The sequence below is a fragment of the Micropterus dolomieu genome, linkage group LG01 (genome assembly GCF_021292245.1).
Source record: "Micropterus dolomieu isolate WLL.071019.BEF.003 ecotype Adirondacks linkage group LG01, ASM2129224v1, whole genome shotgun sequence".
NCBI lineage: Eukaryota > Metazoa > Chordata > Actinopteri > Centrarchiformes > Centrarchidae > Micropterus > Micropterus dolomieu.
In genome coordinates, this window is record NC_060150.1 from 37,597,299 (window position 1) to 37,609,696 (window position 12,398).

Sequence of the window (12,398 nt, forward strand, 5' to 3'; positions counted from 1 at the left end):
TTTCTAGCCTGACCCTCAACCCCAGCATGCTTGTTTTCCTTTCCTGCAAACTTTTGCGTAGGTTTGGTTTGTCGGCTTCCTCTTGTATGCGTATTTGTGTTTTGTTTAGTTTTGTTTCCAGAATTAACATCAAACCAAAGCAAACACATTTGTTTTTGTGATATCCTGCTCAGCAGTGCACAGGCTCCCTTGTGAGAGACACAAAAAAACTCCCAATAGTTGGACTGACACAATAATTACATCAGAACTGTGGCTCGATTCATATTGGTATTTCAATCCACTATTGCAGAGACTGATGAAATAAACACTAATGTTGCCATATTAAATTTACAAAACTATTTAACATTTTGCTAAAGTAAGGAGAAATCCTATACAAATTTATATCAGTAACCTAAAGTTGAGCTCTCAACTAAATGTCTAAGTAATTCAAAAACATGCAAGAAGTGGATTGTGAACACCACAGAACCGCACTATTCAGAGTTAAAGGACTAGTTTGACATTTTCATAAATAGGCTTATTAGCTTTCTTGTAGAGATTGAGATAAGAAAATCCATACCACTCTCAAGCCTGTCCATTAAATATGAAGCTACAGCCAGCAGCCAGTTAGCTTAGCTTGGCATAAGTACTAGAAAGCAGGAGGGACACAGCTAGCCAACTCCACCAACAACTCTGACTCTTGCTAATCAGCACGTTAGCAGGTGAGATCTTGTTTGTTTAATCGATACAAAAACACAACAAAAAAAAGGTTGTAGCGTTATGTGTTACACTATTCCCATGACTTCCTGGAGTCACAAGTTTGCCAAGTTGCCACCAGTGGGCAGTAAGCTTGTTAGCATGCTGATGTTAGCATTTAGCTCAAAGCCTCACTGTGCCTATAGCCTCACAAAGGCGCAAGCTTGGATTCTTAATCTTGTTTTACCTTTACCTTACCTCAGGCTAGCTGTTTCCCCCTGCTGCCAGTCTATGTGCCAAGCTAAGCTAACCATCTCCTGGCCGTAGTTTCACATTTACCATACAAACATGAGAGTGATATCTTCTCATCTAACTCCCCGCAAGAAAGCAAATAAGGGTTATATTTCGCAAAATGTTGAACTATCCCTTTAAAGACGAGCATTAAAATCAACAATCACAACTGTCAGGATATAATGTCAGTATGGAGTCAGAGTATACTTTAATTTTCACCCATATTGGTTGTGTAGAATGAAAACACCTTTTATTATATACCCTGAAATTTGTTGGCCTATTGGTTTTATTCATTGTTATGAAGCCAGGGTGTATATTCATTTACTGACATGACGACTGCAAATATATTTTCATATTAGACAGCACCATAACAATATAAGTGTGGGCGCATAATTTACAAACTTACTTACTTAAAATGGATTTGAGCTGTAATGGAGAGACATAACATGTATATATGTCATAGAACGGAGATAGACTAAATGAAAGTGTGTCACACAGCATAATCCCCGTGATTGTGTTCTTTGCCCAGGATGGTGCCATTGTTTCATGGATCTGTTGATGGCAGGCTTCCAGCACAATCTCCTTTGTCACATCTGTAGCTCATCATGCCATCTCTCTCTTTTTTTTCCTGGAAGCAGCCTTCTTATCTGGATTTGCCTCTTCCCTTTCTTCCATTGCTTTAATGCATCTTGTCAGATTGAGTGTCTCCGAGTCACAGCTCTCTCATTTTTTGGATTATAGAGCCCTCGAGGGTTTGTGTTTTGTGTTTTTTTTTCTGCAACCCCACCCCCGCTCTTTTTCCTGTATAACTTCCTCTTCTTTATCCTCTCCTTCTCCTGTTTTTGTATTTCTTCTCCTGAGATAGTAGGCAGGTATTCCCAATAAGCCTCTTACCCCAAACTGTACACCTCCATCTTTCTTTTTGCCCCCATAATTGTAGCCAGAAGTTCATGATATCTAGGAGAGGGGGTCCATATGTCACTCGGGCATTTTCAGTCTTTATGCACTACTGGATCATGTTGAGAAGGGTCGAGGTCTCCACCGCCTCAGGGATTCGTACGACTGCCATGCACAGTTATCAGTGGTTACACTTCAGAATGCAGCTGTGCCAAGTGGACGCACATCTATATCACTATCTCTCCCTCTACTAAACCAACAGCTTCGGTAATATGTGTGAGGTCAGAGCGCAAAAATAAAGCAACGACGCAGCAGGAGTGGCCTACTTAGGCCGGCAGTTTGATGTCCTTCCGTTTGACTGATTTCACAACCGCAAGTTCCAGAAAGACTTAGCTTTTAAACCCCACTGAATGGTCTTGAGGGTCCAGACCTCACAAAAAGATCAACTTGATGTCTTTTCATCCTTAATGTCTTTGGTTTCATTGTAACAATGCATTTAAAATATTCATAGAGGGACTGAGAGCTACAGAGGGCATTTGCGTTTCTGCACCAGCAGACTCAAGGAATTTCCTCTTTGTTTTTCATCTAGAATAATGGGATTGGGATCAGAATGTAACTGGTTTAAACTCACCATCTTTATTTTTATTTGTAATGATGTGCTGAATGAAATCACACACAGAAGTCACAGTAAGATTATCCTTTGTGGTTTCTTATCTTAGCTGTAAATGCAGATTTTCTGAGCAGGTTCAATGAACCGCCGTCATTTATTATGATTTTTACATCAACCTTTTTTTCATCTCCGCAGGAGGTTGTGTTTGTTAATTTCTCACATCTCTGCACAGGATGGAAAGTTTTGCGGGGATGAAAAAGGAAACCTTCCCTCCTGTCTTGTCCCCCTGTCCTCCTCTCACTCAGCTCAGCACCCTACGGTATGGCAAAGCTAAACAGACGGCTGTCCAGACTCCCCAGATCATTACACAGGAATCACACTGGGAGAGGTGTGTGGGTAGTGGCTGTGACTCAATGTGTGCACCAGTGTTTACTGACATTCATCTCCATATGTCGCGACCCCTGCTCATCAGAGACTATGGACGTGGATTTGGCTTTGGTTTTGGGGAAATATAAATCCATGCAGTTGAACGTGGTAGCTGCATGTCACACATTCAACATCACACCAGGTAAGATTCCACAGACATAGTTAGATACGTTTACATTTTTCCCGTGTTGCAACATGCACACTGATCAGGTATAGACGGGGTAAAACACACTGTTTAGATGATACAAATTCACACAGAAAAATCTCTCAAACCGCAAATGAACACCCTCAAATCTCAAATGAAAATGGCCAAGCTCTTGTGCCGACTCCAATTACATTTTGGCATATCAGTATGAGAATACATACTCCAGAGCAAATTAAACCCCCTTGCTTAACCAACCTCCCCCCAGCAATTCAATTCTATGCAGTGCTGAAATCACTTCCCTGACTGCACTGCCAATCTCTCCATATGAGGAGAGAGATTCACTCCAGTCTATTTCTGAAAGTCTAATAAGATGAACCCTCACACTTGCCATGCTTAGATAAGGAGTCGCTTGAGTGTGTTGAAGTGTTTACCATGGCACAGGCTTGCCTTCCATGTACATAATACCCCCTCCAAATATATTAACCCTTTTTTATGCTTACAAGTGATTCTAAAACACATTTGTAACAAAACAGCATTGGACATTCATGGCGTCGGTTCTTTTCATCGAATAAACTATTTCCTTTAATAACACTCATGCTTTACATAATGGAGAATATTTCATTCCAGTCATAGCCTGTGTTTAAGTTGGTCATTTATAGATGTTCAGTGTAGCTGCTGTAGCCCTTACAAGATGACCTAAAGGGAGATTGGCCTATGATGAAGAGGGAGAAGATAAAAAGGTTGTTCAATCGGCGTTCTTTGGCCTCACATCTTATTATTAACCTTGTTATCAGCCTCAAGGCATACAGCCCCCCTCTGTTTATGCATTCCTTCTGTTAAGTATGATTGAGTGCCTATAGGCCATGCTGCCATTTCATCATAGCCTGTTAAATTGCACAGTTGAAAGATAGCCTATCCCATCGGCTAGACTGCTGTGAATCGCTTTTGTGTATGACGCAGAGCAGAAAATGTCATCTGCTGTGTGATTGTGGTGTCCTCCGAGAGGCCGCGTCCACCTCCTATTTCAGATGCATCAACTTCCCCCGCTCTCCGACTCCCACGCGAGCACATAAGTCACCGTGCGATGGCTGGCATTTAGGTTGTTTTGAGGAGGCCGTGCAAAGTGCACGAGCAAAATGAAGCGCGTTAGTTATTCATTAATGAAATTTTCTTCTTTTTTTTTTTCAAGTGAGTAGAGAAAGGTTTGCAAACATGCCACTGCTTGGTTAATTTTTACACACACTCCCACTCAGATTAGTTAAAATGGTCAACAGAATATCCTCTCTTCACTCATCTCTCAGAGTGCGTGATTGAACTAGGAAACACAAGAAATACATACTTCTCATCCAGTCTTCTTGGAATGACTTTTTCCTAATTAAAGCCCCATCGTTTGATGATATTTGTGCATATTTTTAGAAATACATTCCAGCAATGACCAATGTCTATTTATAGCCGTTGATTGCATGATCACTAGGGCACAATCAGGCCATGCCTACGTAGCAGAACTGCATTGGCGGATTGTTCTCTTTGAGCTACTAGTTTGCTTTGATTATTGCTGGTGATTGCTACAGGGGTGAGGGCAGTCACACAAGCAGCTGCACGCACACACATACTCCACAACTCCCTCAAAATGTGACCTGCAGTAATCAGTGTAACTGTTTTGTAATCACTGCCTGTTGATCAGAGTCTGGATGAAGGAATGAGTTTAAGCAGAATACAGTAGAGTCAGCCGCTCTTTAATCTACTCAGCTCCTAGGTTGTAATCCTCTTTCTTATACCCTGACCTCCAGGGCTTAGAACACAAGACTGAACACACCAATCTTATTCAGATGATACAATAACAGGAATCACCTCTCCTCCTTCTGTCCCGTGCCCCTGCTTACACCACAGGCCGCCATGGATCTTTGTAATTATCCCTGTGCTGCAGATGGCAAAATTTGATTAAAATTCTTTCCAAAAATCACGCTTTGTGCCCATTTCTCTGGACAACAGAATGTAATACTCCACCTGAACGTTCAAAGTTACATTAGCTGCGAGGGGGCCGCTGTGAAAGTGGTTTATCAAAGTAATTGGTGCTTTTCACTTTGGCCCAGGGTGTGAAATGGAAAGTAACAGACGTCTGTCTGAAGGAGATGTAGGTCACTGAGCTTCCTGCGCTCCAATTGATCCCATCAGATAAAAGGGGAGGTTGTTTCTATGGCTGCTTCCCGCCACAACGCCATATCAGATCTGTAGTCCCATATTACTTCCTATGTTTGAGGAAAATCCATGTCTTTTGAGACAGCTGGAGAGGCCATGTCTGAGTAAATTACAGCACCATGATATCATCTACCCCCACTTAACCTCTAATGGCCATAGAAGCTAAATCACGGTTTTGAAGCCTCCTTTTATTTGCTATAATCAGGAATTTTATTTAGAATTTTTCTATGAAAACAATTGAAACAAGGTCATGAGAAGCATGGTTGATAGTGTATTGCTTAAACTTCCTGTAAATATGCTTATTATTATTTATACCAGACAGTAGAAGGGAATCCTTAACATGCCTTCCCCTAAGCATCTTTTGTGATACATAGGTCTGTTTCGTGCCACAGGGTTAACAAGGAGCTTAATGGAGTAATCCTCGTCGGCTGCCTGTCTGACAGACTGTCCTCTTAGTGACTTATTCCCTGAACCACAGGTCAAAGGGCACAGCCCAGAAAATGCACCACCCACCAGACAACTCCATAAAAACCTGAGAAATGGCAACATGCTGGTCATTTCTTAAAAAGTGCCATTTACAAGTGTGTGAAAACAAACACTTTTTCCCTAAAAGGCCACACAACCCTGACCAACAAAATGTGATCCCCCACTGCTCCCCCTCCCTTCTACCTTCGCACACGGCCTGCACAACATTCACCATCCGTGGTGGATTATGGGAAAGGCCTTGGGGCAGGCTCATTGGCTGGTTTCACTATCTGCTGGGTGTGACCCACATCCCTCTCTACGGCTTATTCTTTTGTTCCTGCGATCTCTGAGTACCTAACCACATCTAATCCTTTGTGCTGCTTTATTTCAGCATTAGATTTCATCTCATCCAAGAGTCTTCCTGATGATAACCTTCATTCCCCTAATCAATTGGTTTTGGCTGTGCACTGAATCTGTAGTTTGACACAGGCTCAAATAAAAATAAAGAAGTTCCTGTAATTTGGAGTTTTATGTTCTGATCTCATCCTATTTTATCACCCAAAGTGCATCAGATTAGTGGACAAGCAATTATTAAGTTGCATTTGACAGTAAACTTACTGTGTGTGTGGCGTTCATACCCTGAAATGGTCCATGATCACTATCAGACAGTGAATTAATATATCCTCCCCTTAAATCTCTTTGCTGCTTTCATTACATCATTAGCTCACATATTCATGACTGTGTCCCATAACAACATGTTACTTTTCAAACTGGATTCCTACAAACCCCAGACAGCATGTCAGAACAAATATTCCACGATACAATAACCACCGTCCATTGATTGATCCGTTCAATACAACATAAATACAGTGTGACACATTAGTGTTGACATATTTATTTCTTCCCATGAAAGGACAAGTTCCGGGATGAGATATGGGGAGATGATGGCCTCTTGTTTTGGCTGCAGTAACCTGACTGGATTTCACATCTCTGACAGAGATTCAAATCATGATGGCTTTCAGGTTTATTGTTTTTTTTTAATGATACTACAAGGAGAATAGGCCATTTTTATTCTCCTCTCCCGCTCACATAGACATACACATTTATGCATACGCGTGTGTACACACACACAAAACTCCCCCAAACATACACATACACAAACAAGAATTGAAATTGGTCAGAGAAGCCCCCCCTTGAGCCATCTGGAGTCCCACAAAAACTAACTCAGTGTCTGCCTTACTAAATAAATAAAGCTTTCTGAATCTATTATACATGAATATATACTATACGGACATGGAGGATATAAATGAAACCAATGCTATTCTGAATATTAGATAAGTTATATACACATACACACACACATATATATATATATATATGTGTGTGTATATATGTGTATATATATATATAGTGTGTATATATATATATATATATATATATATATATATATATATGTGTGTGTGTATATATGTGTATATATATATATGTGTGTATATATGTGTATATATATATGTGTGTGTATATATGTGTATATATGTGTATATATATATATATGTGTGTATATATGTGTGTGTATATATGTGTATATATATATATGTGTGTATATATGTGTATATATATATGTGTGTGTGTATATATATATATATATGTGTGTATATATATATACATACACACACATATATAAACACATATAGAAATATACACATATAGAAATATACACACACACACACACACACACACACATCATGTCAACCTTACCTTTATAACCCTCTGAAGTGTTCGGCCTACAGTGTGTCTTTCTCCTTGATTTGCTCTGTTATCTGTGAGTAAAAATGGCCCATCTCCTCCTCCTTTTCTTGTGCGACCTTTCATTACCAGTAGAAGTGAAAGAATTTAGCTCTCTCTTGATTAAAGTTACATTAAATGTAAGGCAAGTTTCACCCTTTACCCTTTTAATGGTCTAGCAATTCCTTGTGTCACTGTCACAGCATGTGGGAAAATAATGTAGTATGAAATGTTTCTTGGCTCAGAGTTAGCCTGGGTTAGGTTGCTACTTTCATAATAAGCTCCATGCACGCTGCTTCAGCATGTGGGGAAATCCAAAGCTTGATTGGCCTGCCTTGTCTTGTTACACTTGCTGAGCTATGATTGGACTGTCACTGTTTTGGGAGAAGTGTAGCGAACGACCGCTTGCAAAATACGTTTTAAAATCCATAATTTAAATCTGTCAGAATTAATTACAGTCTAAAGTGGAACTTCTCCCTCGTGTGAGTGGATGTATCATTATATTTATCATGTCATGTGGGGGCAGACTCGACACATAACTAATTTTTCCGTGTAGGAGACCATTGTGTGAAGGCTGAAACTCACAATCTCACCTGCATAATTGAACCCAGTACTGTAGCTGGTTCTGTGTATGAAAGGAGTCATAACCTTTCAAATTTAGTGTAAAATGCAAACGCAACAGATTTACAACAAAACAGAGTGTAAATACACCTAAAGTCTCATTCCGCATGGTCCTAATTTTCCACCTCAGCAAAGTCTGCACCTGTTTCCAATACCTTTTTCTTCTCCTTTTCGTTGCTGCGAAGCCTCTGATTGGCCAGTCAAGATCCAATTTATGCTTTCAAAGTCATACTTTTGCACTTTACTCTCCTGTGCTCAAATCTAATTTCCCCCACAACTCCTGACTGTCCAGCTGTTTTTGACACCAACTTGCAAAACTTGGGAGAATGAAACACCAATTTGATCATCTGGGACTTGCATTTGGCCAGAGATAAGCAGTTGACAGCCAACATTGTTTTGTGAGGATTAATGATAAGGATGCAATTACTTTGTAAGTGTCTATTATCGAGGTGAAGAAGAACTGGTTTTAGATGAATAGAGTTCTTCAACTTTACAGGATTTTTTTCAAAGCCCAAAGGGAGGTATAAAGTGAATGAATGGCAGAGGACGACAGAGGTCATGTTTTGTCTCAACATGTAGTATGCACTCACACACCCTCTCCCTTTCTGTCTAACACACACACACACACACACACACACACACACTTATGCAAAAGGAAAAACTTGGCAGTCAAACCCCATAACTACTCAACAAATTGCTGTCCAGTCTGCTGTAGGCCAGTGTGCATCATGTCTCAGCATTCGAACGACAGCTTTGAATTGCTTATTATGCAGTTTCTCTGGAGTGCTCTGCTTGCACATGCAAGCCATAATCTCTGTGCAGCAGCAGCTGACTAGGGTAACTGTGGAAATAATTGTCTGTCACTCCTTGTTGGCTGCTTTGACGTCTGGTGAATCCCTTTGTGGTGCACTAACATAGTTGTTTGAAGTCAGCGTGGTATGCAGTGGCATAGCACGGGTACGCTAGTTCACATATAGGGTGCATTCCACGATCCACACAGTGTTGGCCTGGCTGGTGGGAAGATGAGAGGTTGGAGGGAAGAGCAGGCTGAGCATAATAGCTGTAGGTCTGACCCCCTGTCAGATGGCCAAGACAGCTTCTGAATGGAGATTTTATATATCATCTTGTGCTTTCTTTCCAAGACAGGCCAAACTCGTTGACAATGGCAAGCTGCGGTTTCCAGCCAAGCATTTGTTGACAATTTTTGAGTATTAGAGCTGTTGCTTGATGTTGTACATTGTAAGCATTGAGGTGAACTGCTCTGTTTAGATCAGTGTCCAAAGGGCTTTGTGTATGCTATATAGTGATTTTTTAGGTTGTTACAGACAATAGTATTTTTTTTTTGCTGCAAAATAATTTTTTATTTGAGTCAACATATCTGAAACATTAGAAAATTGCCTTAGAGCTCACTATTGACCCCCAATGATGGATGTTGTCTAGTGTTTATGCAAGCACCGTTTCCAAATATGTAAAGAGCCATTTTCAACTTTTCATGAATTTTACACTTGTCACAGGGGAACTATTGTTTATGAAACAAATGCACACTGGTAGAAGAACAAAGGTGTATGTTTCCTCATTGTCCCTGGTCAGGTTGATCTATTGGACATAAATACATATGACTGCCAGTAACTTGGTAAGAAACAATGTGGTGTATTTGTATCCAATTTCTTCCCACGGTCACGTGGAATATTCAGAGGGGGACACGCACAAGGTGAAACTCTCCAACGTGTCAGTCCATGAGGTGGACGGTGATCAGAGAAAATGTTCCATTTTGTCCACTCAAGTGTCCCTGAGTGATGGATGCCCCCAGAGTGAGCTGGGCTGTAGTTCTGCACCTGCCTGCGGGGCAAATGTGACAAGCAACGAGGATTTTAGCGCTGCTTTTTCACAGGCATAGCAGAGATGCCATTTGAAGTCACAGAGGAATAAATATAGCCCCAAGAGAGTGTTAAACACACCAGTCAGGGTCCAGGCTCATGTCAGATGTGCTGTCCTTTCTGTGCTTTGGGGGGCAGGGAAACTAAGCATATCTTTAGGGTGCATCAACAAGGGTAGGGCAGGTGAAGGGTAAGCAATGGGTTCCAGGCCTAATGCTATAGTGGGCTATAGGATTTTCCATCCCTGCAATTCAGTCAGTTCATAAGGACACATATGATTTGTCTTATCTAGAGTGCTGTAGCTATGGCAGCGTCCCTCCTGGCCAACATTCTGCTGCCTGCCTCGGAAGTCGAAGCATGAACAGTTAACCACAATCACTGCAAATGTCACCTAGTATCATCTCCAACTTGCTAAATGCTAATTACATCTTGTCTGTGTCACAATGTACCATATGGGAGTGAAAAGACTTGTGACATAAAAACAACCCAAATATCGTATCTCGGCCTCGCCGCATACGGATTGAAATATAGACCTACATTGAAATAAAGTCCCGATTTTGAACAGATGTGCACATCAGAATTTGATTCATTGGGCCAGGATGTGCGATTAGCTTTCTCTGCTATCTAGGCCGCCGGTGCTCGTACTGATCTGCGTGCATGGTGGTGGATAATGTCTTTAGCGGGGATGAATACAAGCCTGGATAAGTGAGTCTGCTGAATAAATGATGTTTATAATCATAGCCCTGGGTGTCAGCTAATGTGCCTGGGGAGATGGGGGGGGGTTAGGACTTCCAATCATCTGTCCAAGCAAGCCTCTCCAAGGCAGATGATAATGTGGGTCTAAACTGCTGCATGGGTGGGTAATGGGATTGTGAGCACGCTGGTCTCCTGCTGGATAAGCTACCCTGATCGCGCCACTGACCGCTGCCCCTGATATAGCCAGGGCAGGGAGTCACAGCGCGGCTCCATCTGGTGTGTGCGCGTTCAAGTCGCAGGTATCACATATGAGACAAAAGGGCATGAATAGGTGTGCCAGTGGGAAGGTGAAAAGGTAGGTGGACGCATTTCCTCAGCCAGAAAGTATAGGGGCAGAACAAATAAAAATCAGGGAGGACAGTTCAGGCATAAAGGCTCAGGAAGGGTCATATTTGTGATTAAACTTTTGTGAGATTTCAGTTCAGGGAGTCGCCTCCAGTTCATGGAGGATTCTTGTTCTGGCATCTGCAGGAAGTAGACAGAATTATGAGGAATTTAATTTGAAGCAGCAAAATCACCATTTAAACACTGCAAAAAAAAAAATGTGAGTCATATTAGGCTGCATGCAATTTGTTTTCATCACCTCTCTGTTGGTTACTTGGTTACTTTCAAGTAACCAACAGAGAGGCCGTTGTTCCTCTTTGTGAATGCAGCTTGTCCCAGTTGGCCACTGTTGTAATGACTTTCCTGACGGCTCTTCCGGATATAATGGGTCGTTTTGTTTTTTTTCTGATTTGGAAACAGATGTTTTGAACCAGCTCCGGGCGCGTTCCTTCGAAAACTCGGATTTCAACCTGCTGATAGCAAGCCCCACTTCAATGGCTGGCAAATGCCGTTTATAAGCATCAGCTGAATATGACGCACCTTTGCGCGTATTATTAATTCAAAGTTAAAGTAATCTTTTCTTGAACGGAAAAAGGTCAAGTGAAGACTGCCATTGCGGAGCACAATGGGTGTAGGGCTATATGAAAGTTTTATTATCACCATCATCACATCCTGCCCACAGCTTTGATGATAACTGGCTGATTCGGTTCCTAGCGGAGAAGGTTCACACCGCCATAATAAAAGACGCTCCTGAACTGTACTTTGAAGGGCATCTGTTAAAGAGATGTGGGATCGTCCTGAATGCCCTAGCCCTTACGTGACAAGGTGGTTTTCACACACTGCAGTTTTTTCATTAAACTATTTCTTGGACGCCCTTTCTCTCCCTCCAGGGCGCGTCTCCTGATGTCAAAATGCGCAGATCAAACTAAAACCACATTACCTTTCTAAAAACCCAAACAACCTGGCTGCCATGGTGCACCCCTATTTGGTCCCTGTCAAGCATACTCTAGCTGTATTTTCAAAACAACAAATTATTTCAGCTGTGGATTTTTGTGTTGGGCTGAGGTGTGCGACAGCTTTAAAAAAAAAAAAATAATAATAATAATAGAGAGAAAAAGCCTCAAAACCAGAGTCCTATCTAAATGAGGCATAATAGATGTGAGAGTGACATAACCATGCTAAAGGGATGTAAGCAGCCTGACAGGAACATCGCTTCTAGCAACTCCTGTGTTGCATTAGTGATGATTTTCCAACGGGGGCTCACAAAGAGTCTTCAGAGCTGCTCTCCTGAGCCCCAGCCAAACCCGGAAAAGCCCCAAAACAAGAGGCC

General features: G+C 41.6%; 1 protein-coding gene across 1 annotated transcript in view; it reads left to right on the forward strand.

Annotated features, from left to right (window-relative positions):
* Positions 1-666: 666 nt before the first annotated feature.
* The window catches only part of LOC123982815 (sodium/hydrogen exchanger 9-like), a 97,094-nt gene continuing 85,362 nt past the window's right edge, over positions 667-12,398 (forward strand). The window contains exon 1 of the mRNA XM_046068713.1: positions 667-698. The gene's annotated coding sequence lies outside the window, so the exon portion shown is untranslated. The remainder of the gene's footprint in view (positions 699-12,398) is intronic.